Source organism: Neovison vison, chromosome 6 (assembly GCF_020171115.1).
Source record: "Neovison vison isolate M4711 chromosome 6, ASM_NN_V1, whole genome shotgun sequence".
NCBI classification, from domain to species: Eukaryota; Metazoa; Chordata; class Mammalia; order Carnivora; family Mustelidae; genus Neogale; species Neogale vison.
This window is the reverse complement of record NC_058096.1, coordinates 210,716,582-210,734,452: the sequence shown is the minus strand read 5'-3', so window position 1 is coordinate 210,734,452 and position 17,871 is coordinate 210,716,582. Positions and strand designations below refer to the sequence as shown.

Here is a 17,871-nt window from a genome sequence, read left to right as displayed (position 1 = left end):
CAGTGTAGGGTAATAATAATAATGATGATGATGATGTAAGAATATTTACCTGAAGCCACCTGAGGCAATCTACCCTATCCCAGCACTGGGATGTCACTGTTGTCGTAGACCTGCTTGAATAAATTATTAATATTTTTTTTATGATTGTAAAAAGTAAACACTGAAATTAGCCAGGTAGGGGGGATTGTTGAAGATTAGCTAGTGCTGATGGAAGAGTGGTGATGGGTTTCAGAGAGTTGTCTCATCAAAGTAGAACACCAGTCCTAGAATCTTTGCAATTAAGGATAATAGAAATGTAGGGTATTAGCTACAAACAGGGTATGCGCTCAAGGGACAGCATTCTTTTTACTCTTTTTGAGCCAGGGATAATTTGAGTGTGAGGCGAACGTGATAACCACTACACTACGGAAACCGGCCAATAATTTGAGTGTGTCCAGATATTGATGAATGATACAGACCAATGGATCATGAGACATACAATTCACAGTGCCCTTTTTCATGCTGGCCATTCCAATCAATTATTTTTTTAATTTAATAGGTGAGAGGGGATATACTTAAAAAGCTTGACATTGCAATTATTTCCTTACTGGTGAGAATGACTATATTTGTGGGTTTCTTAGATGTTTACTTTCTCTATTGCAAATTGTCTGTGACAGTTCTCTGCTTTTCTTTGGTGGGGTTGGAGTGTTTATATTCCTGTTTTTGATTGCATTTTTTCAAACATAAGAATTGGAGTTTTCCCACCAACTTTGCCATTTGATCTTTAGATCCTTTATGTATGTGTAGATATATTAGAGGATAGTAGGAAAGTTAATATACTTTGCTCAAACCTATCATTAGGTCATAATTTCCTCCCCCCTCTTGCTTGTTTAAGTGTAGAAAGTTCTTCAGCATCATTTGAAGTATTAAATCACATTTTATACATATTTCCAACATGTGTTCACATTTCTGTTATTTCCTATTCTTTCAGCCTTTTGTGATTAGATCTATTTCTCTTTTTTTATAAATTAATTTATTTATTTTCAGAAAAACAGTATTCATTATTTTTTCACCACACACAGTGCTCCATGCAATCTGTGCCCTCCATAATACCCACCACCCGGTACCCCAACCTCCCACCCCCCCACCACTTCAAACCCCTCAGATTGTTTTTCAGAGTTCATAGTCTCTCCTGGTTCACCTCCCCTTCCAATTTCTCCCAACTCCGTTCTCCTCTCTAACACCCCCTGTCCTCCATGCTATTTGTTATGCTCCACAAATAAGTGAAACCATATGATAATTGACTCTCTCTGCTTGACTTATTTCACTCAAAGTCACATCATTTGCAGCCCTCATTTGAAAGGTATTCTTTATCATTTGACTAATGCTCACCTTTTCTTCCTAAACAAATATGAATTAATACATCTTTATATAAGATGAAATTATAATGTTAAATAATGCTTCATCCCCACTTTTTAAAAAATTTTTACTTAATTTTATTTCATTTTATTTTTCAGTGTTCCAAGATTCATTGTTTATGCACCACACCCAGTGCTCCATGCAATACATGCCCTCCTTAATACACATCACCAAGCTCACCCACCCTCCCACCCCTCTCCCCTCTAAAACCCTCAGTTTGTTTCCTGGAGTCCACAGTCCCTCATTCTTCATCACCCCCTCTGATTTCCTCCAATTCACTTTTCCTTTCCTTCTCCTAATGTCCTCCATTTTATTCTTATGCTCCACAAGTAAGTGAAACCATGTGATAATTGACTCTCTCTGCTTGACTTATTTCACTCAGCATAATCTCCTCCAGTCCCGTCCATGATGATATAAATGTTGGGTATGCATCCTTTCTGATGGCTGTGTAATATTCCATTGTATAAATGGACCATATCCTCCCCACTTTTTAAAAGACTTTTTGTTATATTCTTTTTTTTCTAAATTTTTAAAAAGTAATAAGTCAAGCAGAGAGAGTCAATTATCATATGGTTCACTTATTTGTGGAGCATAACAAATAGCATGGAGGACAAGGGGTGTTAGAGAGGAGAAGGGAGTTGGGGTAAATTGGAAGGGGAGGTGAACCACGAGAGACTATGGACTCTGAAAAACAATCTGAGGGGTTTGAAGTGGCGGGGGGTGGGAGGTTGGGGTACCAGGTGGTGGGTATTATGGAGGGCATGGATTGCATGGAACACTGTGTGTGGTGAAAAAACAATGAATACTTTTTTTCTGAAAATAAATAAATTGAAAAAAAAAGTAATCTCTACCCCTATATGGGACTCAAATTCATAACCTCAAAATCAAAAGCCACATGCTGTACCATTGAGACAGCCACCCCCCATCGTTTTCAAGTCTTTAGCACTTTAATTGTTGAGTTAGTGACCCGTGTTGATGTCATTATATTAATACTATTTGGTGCCCCCTTATAAAGTTAATTTTAGATTGTCTTTGTGTTTCAGACTGTTATTTGAGATAGCTCCATACCTAATCTATTCTCATTCCTACTGCTATTCTTTGTTCCATAAGCAGTTAGTTTCTTTTTAAAACTTATACACACACAAATGTTCATACACTTTTTTTAAAGATTTTATTTATTCATTTTACAGAGAGAGATCACAAGTAGGCTGAGAGGCAAGCAGAGAGAGAGAAAGAGAAAGAGGAGGAAGCAGGCTCCCTGCTGAGCAGAGAGCCTGATGTGGGACTCGATTACAGGACCCTGAGATCATGACCTGAGCCAAAGGCAGAGGCTTAACCCACTGAGCCACCCAGGTGCCCTGTTATTTATTTATTTATTTATTGGTTATTATCCTCTTGAGTTTTAAGATTTTTTAAAAATTATTTCTTATTTATTTTCAGCATAACAGTATTCATTATTTTTGCACCACACCCAGTGTTCCGTGCAAGCCGTGCCCTCTCTAATACCCACCACCTGGTTCCCCCAACCTCCTACCCCCCTGCCACTTCAAACCACTCAGATTGTTTTTCAGAGTCCATAGTCTCTCATGATTCACCTCCCCTTTCAATTTCCCCCAACTCCCACTTTTATACAAGTTCTTGTGTATAATCTTATGCTCATTGTAAATAGTCTTAAACTCTGGTACAAAGTTTTTTTGTTTTTGTTTTTGTTTTTGGGAGCTTTTTCTCTCTGTAGTACCTTACAGTTTTGTATGCATCAACCAGTATAATGATAATTCATTATTTCAGTGATTGCATAATATTTCAGGGTATGGCTGGGTCAATCACACTTTTGAGGATTTTTCATATTCTTTCTCATTAAATTGCTATTATATCAATTATATAAAAATATTTTGAGGTTGAGTTAAAATGCTGATTCTCCATTGGGAGCAATTTTATCCTCCCAGGGACATTGAGCAATGTCTAAACACTTTAGACTATTAGATAGGGAATGTGTCACTAGAGACCATGCATGCTCCAAATCTAAGCATCTTACAGTACTTAGGATTATATCCTCTAGATTCATCCATGTTGTTGCAAATGGCAAGATCTCATTTGTACCTCTTAATACCAAATATCTACTCCCTCAGTGCCTACACTCTGGTAAGTACCATTTTTTTTCTTTGTATTTGTCTGTTCATTTGCTCTGTTTTTTAGATTACACATATAAACGAGATCATATGGTATTTGTCTTTGTCTGATTTATTTCACGTAGTATACCTCTGGATCCATCCATGTGGTTTCTAAAAGCAAGATCTCATTCTTTTATATGGCTGTATTCTGCTGTATGTATACCTGCAAACCAATCATCTTTATCCATTCATCTGTCACTCGACCCTTGCCTGCTTCCATATCTTAGTTATTGTAAACAATGCTGCAATAAACATTGGGTGTATATATATTTTCAAATTAGTGTTTTTGTCTTCTTTGGGAAGCAGCATTGCTTGACCAGGAGGTGGTTTGACTTTTAATTTTTTGAGGAATCTCCATACATTTTTCCACAGTAGCTGAACCTGTTTGCATTCCCACCAACAGTGCACGAGTGTTCCCTCTTCTCCACATCTTTACCAACACTTGTTACTACTTATCTTTTGTATTAGCAATTCTGACTGGTGTGAGGTGATAGTCTCAATCTTTTGGATGTCATGTAAATGCAATTATTTTATTTCCTTTTCAGATGTTCACTGTTCATATGTAGAAATGCAACTGACTTTTTGAGGGTTGGCTTTGTATCCAGTGACTTGGCTAATTAGTTTATTAGTTCTATTAGTGTTTTTGTGGCAACTTTAGGATTCTCTACTTATAAGATCATACTGTCTGCACACACAAGTTTATTTATTCCTTTCCATTTTGGATGCCTTTTATTTCTTTTTCCTTAATTGCTCTGGGTAGAACTTTCAGTTTTATGTTGATTTGAACTTTTGAAACTGAGCATCCTTGTCTTGTTCCTGATCAAAGAAGAAAAATGTTCACTGTATTCCCATCGAGTATCATCTTTGTTGTGGGTTTTCATAAATGGCTTTATGTTGATATAGTTTCCTTCTGTTCCTAATTTTAGTCTTTTTATCATGTTCCATACCTAAATATAAACAGTAATTTCTTGAGTGTGGAAAATAAACAGTAATTCACCTGCCAGGTTAATAATGCATGATTGTGTCATGTTCTTTGTCTATTTTTCTGGTTACATCAATGACATGGAACTAGAGAACGATACACAAATTTCAGAATTTCTTCTTCTGGGACCTTCAGAGGAACCAGATTTGCAGCCCTTCCTCTTCAGCTTTTCCTCTCCATGTACCTGGTCACCAAACTTGGGAACCAGCTTGTCATCCTAGCTATCAGCTCTGACTCCCACCTCCACAAACCCATGTACTTCTTCCTTGTCAACTTGTCCTTTGTAGGCATCTGTTTCACCTCCACCTCCACCCTCAAGATGCTGTGGAACATCCAGAGTCAGAGCCAAGTCATAACTTATGAAGGCTGCATCATGCAGATGAATGTTTTCATATCTTTTGTAGGTTTGAACAACTTCCTCCTGACTTTGATGGCCTATGACCATTTCATGACATCCGTCACCCCTTGCACTACATGGTCATCATGAACCCCCAGCTCTGTGGACTGCTGCCTGGTATCCTGGATCATAAGCATCCTTCATTCCTTGTTAGAAAACTTAATTGTGGGGACGCCTGAGTGGCTCAGTGGGTTAAGCCGCTGCCTTCAGCTCAGGTCATGATCCCAGGGTTCTGGGATCGAGTCCCACATCGGGCTTCTTGCTCGGCAGGGATCCTGCTTCTCCCTCTGCCTCTGCCTGCCTCTCTGTCTGCCTGTGCTCACTCGCTCTCTCTCCCTCTGTCTCTGACAAATAAATAAATAAAATCTTTAAAAAAAAAAAGAAAACTTAATTGTGTTGTGGCTGTCTTTCTGCACAGTCTTGGAAATTCCCCATTTCTTCTGTGAACTCAATTAGATGATATAACTTGTCTGTTCTGATTCCTTTCTGAATAACATGGTGATTTATTTTGCAGCTATCCTGCTGGGTGGTGGTCCTCTTTCTGGGATTCTTTATTCTTACTTTAAGATAGTTTCCTCCATATATTAGATCTCAACAGCAAAAGGAAAGTACAAAGCATTTTCTACCTTTGCATCTCACCTCTCAGTTGTCTCTTTATTTTATTGTTTGAGCCTGGGAGTGTACCTTAGCTCTGCTGCTACCCAGACCCAAGGCCCCTGTACAAGTGCAGTGGCCTCAGTGATGTACACAGTGGTCACTCGCACTGAACCCCTTCATTTACAGCCTAAGGAACAAAGACATAAAATAGGCTCTAAATGTACTTTTCAGGGTGAAGTCATTAAAGGGCCATTTTTAAAGAAATACCTGTGATTTCAGCCTTAATGCTTAACAGCCAGAAATTGTGATTCTTTAATCAGATCCTGAAAGATGAACTTAATCCCTCTATTTATATCCTAGAGTTTCAAATTTTTCTGAAGTTCAACTGCTTTATTAAACTTTCTGCTCCTTCTGATAGCCAACAATTTTTCCTATTGTTTTCTTAATTTCTTTTTTTTTTTTCCATGCTCTTGGATCGGAAGAATAAACATCGTTAAAATGTCTATACTGCCTAGAGCAATCTATACTTTTAATGCCATTCCGATCAAAATTCCACTGGCATTCTTCAAAGAGCTGGAGCAAATAATCCAAAAATTTGTATGGAATCAGAAGAGACCCCGAATCGCTAAGGAAACGTTGAAAAACAAAAATAAGCTGGCGGCATCACCTTACCTGATTTCAAGCTTTATTACAAAGCTGTGATCACCAAGACAGCATGGTACTGGCATAAAAACAGACACATAGACCAGTGGAACAGAGTAGAGAGCCCTGATATGGACCCTCAACTCTATGGTCAATTAATCTTCGACAAAACAGGAAAAAATATACAGTGGAAAAAAGACAGTTTTCTTAATTTCTGAAGTTAGTTCAACCTTGAATCAGAAACAATTTAGGGATTCATACATGCCTCATAGGGTGATGAACTGTCATAGTTTGATGAAATAGACTACATTTGGCAACTGAGGCCATTTTTATAATATTATTGTAGAGGAAATTCTGAGATCACAGTTTTTCACTCTGTCTGCCATTTCTTTCTACTATATTACCATAAATGGTTTTCCTGATAATATAGACTTTAACTTACTACTTTGTTTTATAGCTAGTCATGGGGCTTAATGATTCTCAAGAGGACCTTGTTCTCTTATCAGCTCATCATACACAGTATCTCATGCACAGAATAATAAGACAAAAAATGCTTATTCAAACACCCTTCAAGTGGCACCTGGTGGCTCAGTCATGATTCTGGGGTCCTGGGATTGAGTCCCACATCAGACTCCCCCTGTTCTGTGGGGAGCCTGTTTCTCCCTCTCTTTCTGCCTGCTATTCCCCATCTTGTGCTCTCTCTCTCTCTCTGTGTGTCAAATAAATAAATAAATAAATAAAATCTTAAACAAAAACAAACAAACAAAAACACCCTTCAAGGGTAATCTACAGAAAGACAAATTTGCATAAATGAAGTGACTAAATGTGGCTCAGTATCAGAGAAATCCCGAAATACGAAGCAGTAAAATTTTCTATCACACCATATTTTATTGCTGAAAACATGTCTTCACTGATGTTCATCTGCTCATCTACTCAAATGTGGGATATTTGGTATCCATGTTTAGAGGTGGTTTTTTGTTTGTTTATTTGTTTGTTTTAACTGGAGTGAAGAATTTGGTGGCAGATTTTATATTATTTAATTGGATGATTTCCATTTGAAAATTTCCAGTGCTACCTACCAATGTTACTCCTTCTATTGCCCTAAACTTAAATTCTTCCCTTTTAAAAATGTTGTCATAAGAGATTACTGCCTATGTTCTCCTCTAAGATTATGATGGATTCCTGTCTCACGTTGAGGTCTTTTATCCATTTTGAGTTGATCTTTGTGTTACGGTGTAAGAGAATGGTCGAGTTTCATTCTTCTACCTATAGCTGTCCAGTTTTCCAGCACCATTTATTGAAGAGACTGTCTTTTTTCCACTGTGTATTTTTTCCTGTTTTGTCGAAGATTAATTGACCATAGAGTTGAGGGTCCATATCTGGGCTCTCTACTCTGTTCCACTGGTCTATGTGTCTGTTTTTATGCCAGTACCATGCTGTCTTGGTGATCACAGCTTTGTAATAAAGCTTGAAATCAGGTAAGGTGATGCCGCCAGCTTTATTTTTGTTTTTCAACATTTCCTTAGCGATTCAGGGTCTCTTCTGATTCCATACAAATTTTTGGATTATTTGCTCCAGCTCTTTGAAGAATGCCGGTGGAATTTTGATCGGAATGTCATTAAAAGTATAGATTGCTCTAGGCAGTATAGACATTTTAACAATGTTCTCTTCGATATCAGCCACAGCAACTTCTTTCAAGATACGTCTCCAAAGGCAAAGGAAACAAAAGCGAAAATAAACTTCTGGGACTTCATCAAAATCAAAAGCTTCTGCACAGCAAAGGAAACAGTCAAAAAAACAAAGAGGCAACCCACAGAATGGGAGAAGATATTTGCAAATGACAGTACAGATAAAAGGTTGATATCCAGGATCTATAATGAACTCCTCAAACTCAACCCACATGAAACAGACAAACACATCAAAAAATGGGCAGAAGATATGAACAGACACTTCTCCAATCAAGAAATACAAATGGCTATCAGACACATGAAAAAATGCTCATCATCATTAGCCCTCAGGGAGATTCAAATTAAAACCACATTGAGATATCACCTTACATGTTGGTGGGAATGCAAGGTGGTGCAGCCTCTTTGGAGAACAGTGTGGAGATTCCTCAAGAAATTAAAAATAGAGCTTCCCTACGACCCTGCAATTGCACTCCTGGGTATTTTCCCCAAAGACACAGATGTCATGAAAAGAAGGGCCATCTGTACCCCAATGTTTATAGCAGCAATGGCCACAGTCGCCAAACTATGGAAAGAACCAAGATGCCCTTCAACGGATGAATGGATAAGGAAGATGTGGTCCATATACACTATGGAGTATTATGCCTCCATCAGAAAGGACGAATATCCAACTTTTGTAGCAACATGGACGGGACTGGAAGAGATTATGCTGAGTGAAATCAGTCAAGCAGAGAGAGTCAATTATCATATGGTTTCACTCATTTGTGGAGCATAACCAATAGCATGGAGGACAAGGGGCGTTAGAGAGGAGTAGGGAATTTGGGTAAATTGGAAGAGGAGGTGAACCATGAGAGACTATGGACTCTGAAAAACAGTCTGAGGGGTTTGAAGTGGCGGGGGGTGGGAGGTTGGGGTACCAGGTGGTGGGTATTATAGAGGGCACAGCTTGCATGGAGCACTGGGTGTCGTGAAAAAGTAATGAATACTGTTTTTCTGAAAATAAATAAATTGGGAGAAAAAAAATAAAATAAAATAAAATAAAATGAGTGCCTGTTCTAAAAAAAAAAAAGTTGTCATAAATGTTGTATTGTGAGTGAACAATAAGTGTATTTACTCTGTCATTAATTTCTTTGTTATATTATAAATTCTCTCTAATACTATGATCTAAGATGACTCAGAAAAGAGCTGGAATTTCTGCTCATAAATGTCTGGGAATGAAAACTTGTTGCTGAAGTTCCCACAAATTATTCTGCAAAAACACACAGGTCTTTCCAACTTCTACCAGTAACCTAGAAAAGAATCTCAATAGTAATCACTTTTTAGTACAGTTATCTGAAATAAATATGAATAACCAGGCCATTATGCATACTCCTATCAAATATCAGAACAAATATCAAAAATAAGAAGCAGTAGATTATTAATATTCTCAGTTCTGTTTACATTGATTATTGAATCAGCTATTGCATAATTAGCCAAGCCAAAATGAAACAATATATGATATATATTTTTTTTCCAATTTATTTATTTTCAGAAAAACAGTATTCATTATTTTTTCACCACACCCAGTGCTCCATGCAAGCCGTGCCCTCTATAATACCCACCACCTGGTACCCCAACCTCCCACCCCTCCGCCACTTCAAACCCCTCAGATTGTTTTTCAGAGTCCATAGTCTCTCATGGTTCATCTCCCCTTCCAATTTACCCAAAAGCACATACCCTCCCCAATGTCCATAACCTTACCCCTTCTCCCAACCCCCCTCCCCCCAGCAACCCACAGTTTGTTTTGTGAGATTAAGAGTCACTTATGGTTTGTCTCCCTCCCTATCCCATCTTGTTTCATGGATTCTTCTCCTACCCACTTAAGCCCCCATGTTGCATCACCACTTCCTCATATCAGGGAGATCATATGATAGTTGTCTTTCTCCGCTTGACTTATTTTGCTAAGCATGATACGCTCTAGTTCCATCCATGTTGTCGCAAATGGCAAGATTTCGTTTCTTTTGATGGCTGCATAGTATTCCATTGTGTATATATACCACATCTTCTTGATCCATTCATCTGTTGATGGACATCTAGGTTCTTTCCATAGTTTGGCTACTGTGGACATTGCTGCTATAAACATTCGGGTGCACGTGCCCCTTTGGATCACTACGTTTGTATCTTTAGGGTAAATACCCAGTAGTGCAATTGCTGGGTCATAGGGCAGTTCTATTTTCAACATTTTGAGGAACCTCCATGCTGTTTTCCAGAGTGGTTGCACCAGCTTGCATTCCCACCAACAGTGTAGAAGGGTTCCCCTTTCTCTGCATCCTCGCCAGCATCTGTCATTTCCTGACTTGTTGATTTTAGCCATTCTGACTGGTGTGAGGTGATATCTCATTGTGGTTTTGATTTGTATTTCCCTGATGCCGAGTGATATGGAGCACTTTTTCATGTGTCTGTTGGCCATCTGGATGTCTTCTTTGCAGAAACGTCTGTTCATGTCCTCTGCCCATTTCTTGATTGGATTATTTGTTCTTTGGGTGTTGAGTTTGTTAAGTTCTTTATAGATTTTGGACACTAGTCCTTTATCTGATATGTCGTTTGCAAATATCTTCTCCCATTCTGTCAGTTGTCTTTTGGTTTTGTTAACTGTTTCCTTTGCTGTGCAAAAGCTTTTGATCTTGATGAAATCCCAAAAGTTCATTTTTGCCTTTGCTTCCCTTATCTTTGGAGATGTTCCTAGGAAGATGTTGCTGCGGCTGAGGTCGAAGAGGTTGCTGCCTGTGTTCTCCTCAAGGATTTTGATGGATTCCTTTCTCACATTGAGGTCCTTAATCCATTTTGAATCTATTTTTGTGCGTGGTGTAAGGAAATGGTCCAATTTCATTTTTCTGCATGTGGCTGTCCAATTTTCCCAACACCATTTATTGAAGAGGCTGTCTTTCTTCCATTGGACATTCTTTCCTGCTTTGTCGAAGATTAGTTGACCATAGAGTTGAGGGTCTATTTCTGGGCTCTCTATTCTGTTCCATTGGTCTATGTGTCTGTTTTTGTGCCAGTACCATGCTGTCTTGATGATGACAGCTTTGTAATACAGCTTGAAGTCCGGAATTGTGATGCCACCAACTTTGGCTTTGTTTTTCAATATCCCTTTGGCTATTCGAGGTCTTTTCTGGTTCCATATAAATTTTAAAATTATTTGTTCCATTTCTTTGAAAAAGATGGATGGTACTTTGATAGGAATTGCATTAAATGTGTAGATTGCTTTAGGTAGCATAGACATTTTCACAATATTTATTCTTCCTCGGTCCTAAATCAGGACTCAACCGGTATCAAAAGATTGGGATCATTCCCTGCATATTTTCAGACCACAATGCTCTGAAGCTAGAAACACAGTCATTTTCATCATACGTTATTAGGCAAGGCAAATAAAATGTTACATTCAGTCCAGATTCAAAGGTGGAAAAAATATATTCTACCTCTCAATGTAAGGAGCTTCACATTCACCTTGCAAAGTACATGGATTCAGTGATAAGTGGTGAATGGGGGCCATCTCTGCAAAAGGTCTACCACAAGTGTCATTTTCAATTCCATATAGTTTTATTGGTGCAAGACACAAAATCAACATACAGAACAATATATTCAATACAATAGTACAACAACTATTACAGTAATTCAACAACTCTACACATGACTAGGGGTTTATCATGGAGACTGTTCTAAAGGGTTGAGTCTGCAGGATTTTAGTATTTAGTTCCTATCATCTGTAAATAAAGACAATTTTACCTCTCCGTTCTTTTCTTTCTCTCTTCCTTTCCTTCTTTCCTTCCTCTCTTTCTTTTTTTGTCTTTCTTTTTCTTTCTTTCTCTGTATTCCTTCCTTCCTTCCTTCCTTCCATTATTACTTCTTTCTGATTTGGATGCCTTTTATTTCTTTATCTACCCTGATTGCTCTGGCTAGGACCTGCAGTATTATGTTGGATAGGAATGGTGAGAGTGGACACCTTGTCTTGTTACTGACCTCAGAGTAAAAGTTTTCTAACCATTAACCATTTGAGTATGACGTCATTGTGGGTTTGTCATATATGGTCTTCTTTTATGTTGAGGTATGTTCCTCTTCAACTATAACTAGTTTGTTGAAGATTTTTTTTTAACTCATGGAAGTATGTTGTTTTTGTCAAAACCTTTTCTGCATGCATTGAGATGATCATAAGATTGTTATATTTCATTCTATTAATGGGGTGTATTACATTTTTTGACTTGCTTGTGTTGAACCATCCTTGTGTCCCAGGGATAAGTACCAGTTGATAATGACATAATCTTTTCAATGTGTTGTTTAATTCAGTTTGCTAATGTTTTTGGTTTTTTTTTTAATATCACATCTATGTTTATCAGGGATATTGGTCTATAGTTCTTTTTTTTTGTATAGACATTTTCTGGCTTTGGTATTAGGGTAATGCTGGTCCTGTAAAATGAGTTAGAGAATGTGTTCTCCTTTATAAGTTTCTGGGAAGTCTTGAGAATTATTTTTATTAATTATTCTTTAAATGAGTAGTAAAATACACCTGCGAAGCTCTCTGGCCCTGTATTTATTTTCTTTGCTGGGAGACACATGATTACTGATTTAATCACCTTACTTATTATTGGTTTATTCATATTTCCTATTTATATCTGATTTATTTGTGGTAGGTTAAATGTTTCTAGGGATATATCTATGTATTCTTGGTTGTCCATTTTTTCAGAGTAAATTGTTCATAATGGTCTCTATGATTCTGTTATTTCTGTGATATTGGTTGTAAGATATCAACTTATGCTATTTACAAAAAAAAACTTTAAGAATTTTTTTGAAGATTATTTATTCATAAAAGAGACAAAGAGAAGGGAGAGAGGGAGACAGAGGCAGACTCCATGCTGAGCATGGAGATGGAAGTGAGGTTTGATCTCAGGATACTGATATCATCACCTGAGTGAGAACCAAGAGTCAGACTCTTAATTGAGCCACCCAGACATGCACTGCTTCTTTATTTATTTGCACCTTCTTCCTTTTCTTACCTTTTCAAAATTTTGGCTCCTAGCTTTGTTAAACTTTTCTATTACTTTTCTGGTCTATATGTAATTTCTGTATGCTCCGAAATTTTTTTAATTTCTTTTCTTTTGCTGCTATGGACTTAGTTTGTTCTTTTCTCTAGTTTTTTGACTCATAAAGTTAGGTTATTTACTTAAGATCTCTTTTTAATGTGCTCATTTATTGCTATAAACTTCTCTCTTAAAGCTATTTTGGCAACATCCCATAAGTTTTGATAAACTGTATTTCCATTTTCATTTAAGTCAAGATTTTTAAATGTCTTTTTTGGTTTCTTCACTCACCCATCAGCTGTCCTGGTTGGCATGGTTTACTTGCCACATATTTGTGAATATATCAGATATATGTACCCTACATTCATTACAGCATTATTCACCATAGAGAAGTTATGGAAACAGCCTACTATCCATCTACAGATGAATTAATAATGAAGGCACATTCATACAATGGAATTCAACAAATAAAACAAGGCATCTTTTTCTTTGTTGAAACATGGATTGATCCTGAGGGCATTACACTAAGTGAAATAGTCAGAGAAAGGCAAGTAGTGTATGATCTCACTTATATGTAAAATACAGAAATCTAAACTCCTAGTAACAGACAGTAGTTTGATATTTGCTGGTGGTTGGGGTTTGGAGCAATGAAAAGATGCTGGTGAAAGCCTACAAAACTTCAGTTCAGGAAATGTAATGTACAACATGGCAATTATGGTTAACTATTATTTTGTACACTTGAATGTTGTTAACAGAGTACATAGTAAATGTTCTTACAATAAAATAAAATGGTAACTAAGTGAAGTGATGGTTGCATCCACTAACCTACTGATGTGATCGTTTCACAACATATGTGTTTACGAAGTCACCATAGTTTTATATGCCAATTACATTTCAATAAAACTGGATAAATGAAGAAAAATATTCCTAAACCTGTCTTCTACATGCATTTAATTTTTAAAACATAAGTTTTATTCAAGCAAAATTGCATCATGAGCATTAATAATTTTCTTCTAGTTCTGGATAAATACTTCATTTTTATAAAATTTGTCATTTATTTGACTATATAATTTGTTCATATCTCCCCAATTACTGCTTCTTTTTTTTTTCCCCAATTTATTTATTTTCAGAAAAACAGTATTCATTATTTTTTCACCACACCCAGTGCTCCATGCAAGCTGTGCCCAATTACTGCTTCTTAATGGGAGAATACATTGTTTCTTTTAAAAAGTTCAAATGAGGAAGTAGTGATGCAACATGGGGGCTTAAGTGGGTAGGAGAAGAATCCATGAAACAAGATGGGATAGGGAGGGAGACAAACCATAAATGACTCTTAATCTCACGAAACAAACTGTGGGTTGCTGGGGAGAGGGGGGTTGGGAGAAGGGGGGTAGGGTTATGGACATTGGGGAGGGTATGTGCTTTTGGGTAAATTGGAAGGGGTGGTGAACCATGAGAGACTATGGACTCTGAAAAACAATCTGAGGGGTTTGAAGTGGTGGAGGGGTGGGAGGTTGGGGTACCAGGTGGTGGGTATTATAGAAGGCACGGCTTGCATGGAGCACTGGGTGTGGTGAAAAAATAATGAATACTGTTTTTCTGAAAATAAATAAATTGGGAAAAAAAGTTCAAATGCTGAGTGAAATAAGTCAAGCAGAGAGAGTCAATTATCATATGGTTTCACTTATTTGTGGAGCATAACAAATAGCATGGAGGACAAGGGGCATTAGAGAGGAGTAGGGAATTTGGGTAAATTGGAAGGGGAGGTGAACCATGAGAGACTATGGACTCTGAAAAACAATCTGAGGGGTTTGAAGTGGCGGGGGGGTGGGAGGTTGGGGTACCAGGTGGTGGGTATTATAGAGGGCTCGGCTTGCATGGAGCACTGGGTGTGGTGAAAAAATAATGAATAATGTTTTTCTGAAAATAAATAAATTGAATAAATAAATTAATTAATTTTTAAAAAGTTTCAAATGATGATGAGAAAGCTAGTAGTTTGCTGGATAAAATTCTGGTGACTATAATGGACATGACAGAATTTAGTATCCCCAATTAACTTTGCTTTAGTGGCTCTTGACATGCATGTGAGGTCAAATGCTGTCATGTAAAATTGTGGGCTCATGTTTATAAATCAAAGGATGCTTTTTAATTTTTTTAATTTTTTAAATTTCTTTTCAGCGTAACAGTATTCATTGTTTTTGCACCACACCCAGTGTTCCATGCAATCCGTGCCCTCCCTAATAACCGCCACCTGGTTCCCCCAACTTCCCACCCCCCACTCTCTCAAAACCCTCAGAATGTTTTTCAGAGTCCATATTCTCTCATGGTTCACCTCCCCTTCCAATTTCCCTCAACTCCTCCTCCTCTCCATCTCCCCTTGTCCTCCATGTTATTTGTTATGCTCCACAAATAAGTGAAACTATATGATAACTGACTCTCTCTTATTTCATTCAGCATAATCTCTTCCAGGCCATCCATGTTGCTACAAAAATTGAGTAAGGATGCTTTTTAAAATCAAAAGTTTCATGTACAATTCTAATTCCTTGTGGATATGTTGCTGCTGTTGTTTCACCAGGGTTTTAACAGTAGTAATTAATCTTTCAAAGATCACCACGTGGCCTTCAGAAGTTTTTTGGTCACAATGATAATGGTGGCACAGGTTTGAGAGCTTCACCAACATCCAACCATCGTATGAATTGTTATCAATTGTCATATGGTATCTTGGTTTTTGTTTTCTTTTGTTCTGTTTGTTTCTCTGTGTGTGTCTTTGTCTGTGAGAGAGAGAGAGGTCATGATCTGCTCCAAAAACAAGTTTCCACTCTATTTAATCCTAATGAGTACAATACTGACTGCCTTCATTCTTGATTATGAACCAGGATAATATTCTTGGATGTTTTTACACTTTCCCCAGTCACAACAGAAACTCCTGTATACTTCAAGGTATTGAAATTGTAAGTTAGTTTTCACCCTGGCTTTTTTTTTTTTTCAATTTATTTATTTTCAGAAAAACAGTATTCATTATTTTTCACCACACTCAGTGTTCCATGCAAGCCGAGCCCTCTATAATACCCACCACCTGGTACCCCAACCTCCCACACCCCCGCCACTTCAAACCCCTCAGATTGTTTTTCAGAGTCCATAGTCTCTCATGGTTCACCTCCCCTTCCAATTTACCCAAATTCCCTACTCCTCTCTAATGCCCCTTGTCCTCCATGCTATTGGTTATGCTCCACAAATGAGTGAAACCATATGATAATTGACTCTGTCTGCTTGACTTATTTTACTCAGCATAATCTCTTCCAGTCCCATCCATGTTGCTACAAAAGTTGGGTATTCATCCTTTCTGATGGAGGCATAATACTCCACCCTGGCTTTTAATGTGTCTTGGATCAAAATGGATTCTGATCTCTCCCGAGGATCGTCTTTGAATCCAGATGCCCAGAACGAGATGTTTTAAACCATAGTTGAGCCATTGTTTTCATTTCAAATATTACCTCCTTCCAGCATAACCCTCTCCATTAAAAAACAAGACACTATACCAGGATGAAAACCATTATGAATATGTCAAAGGGAAGATCAATCAATAGGAAAACAGTATCTGTATAAGGATGCATGCATAAGGATACCATGAAGACGACATCAGTGATACAATAGTTCTTAGCTCCATCAGTCATTGAGTTATAAAGGAGGTACTGATCTCTCTGAGGCATATGGAAAGAAAAACTTTTATTTCTTTGATCTTTTCTTAGACTAGGAATGGTGATCAATAGGCAATGGGGTGAGAAAAAATATTACCTTTAGAGAAAAGCCTGACCCTCTGGAGTGGAATTTCCATACCTTCCCAGTGGACACCTAACTTAATCTCAGTTTCTTCTCTGAGATCATTTCACTGCTGAAGGTGGACAGGGACATGAAAACTTTGATTGAAATTTACACCAGTGGTAGACTGTTTGCACAGATGGCCTCACATCCCCATCTTTCTCCATAGCCATGTTTTTGGCAATGTGTGCAGCACCTTTCAGCAGGTAGTGAAAACTATTCCTCTATTTTGATCTGGGCTAGATTAGTATTTTTAATTTGTTGTGGCCAGAAAAATATGATGGGAGTGATAGTGGACCATAGAGCCTTGGTGCATTTCTCTGCTCTGTCTTGAAACTCTGCCTCCAAAACCCACTTAAGCCAGGTGGGCTGCCAGAGGAAGTGAGGACATGTGAAACAGAGCCCACTTATCCAAGTCAAGGAAACACTGGGCTAGCCATAGATAGCTAGCCAAGCCCCAGGTTTATCAGAATGCCTTGTGAAGATAATCAGAGCTCCCCTAGCTGAAACACAGCTGACTCAAGAATCTTGAGGGGATCAACAGATATTAGAACAACTCACCACCATAAAATTCCATTTGATCCTAAAAACATTAAGGCAGGCCATTTGCTTTCAGGATGAGTTGTTATGCTGCAACATTCATGATCATTTGTTATTCCAGTTTATTTTGTAAAACTGTTAAAAGGTGACTCTAAGGAGAATCTTCTTCAGATACAAAGTAGGGAAGGACTTGCATTTTTGTGGAGAAAATATAGAGACCCAGAATCACATAACTAGTCAGGAATTTATTATCTCTGTGTCTTGCAGAGATAACTTGATTTTAGCCCAATAAGACTCATTTTTGGTTTGACTTTCATAACTGGAAGAGTGTAAATTTGTTTATTTTAAACCCTCAGTGAGGTATTGGTGATAGCAGTAATAGTAAATTGAACAAAGATATCTGCCCAATAAAATTTTCTTTGAAGAAACTGAATTTAAACCTCTCAATTCATTCACTTAATTTCCTTGAGTAAGGGCACCTTGAGTAGAGGACTTAGAAGTCCTCTACTTGTATCTGAAGTAGAAGAAAAATCTAAATTCAGTTTGGAGATATTCAGCCCTATTAGCTGGCATAGAGAAGAAC

General features: G+C 37.7%; 1 pseudogene; it reads left to right on the top strand.

The window, feature by feature from the left end:
* The first annotated feature begins 3,405 nt into the window (after positions 1–3,405).
* Positions 3,406–5,756, top strand: LOC122910215 (annotated as a pseudogene).
* The last annotated feature ends 12,115 nt before the right edge of the window (positions 5,757–17,871 follow it).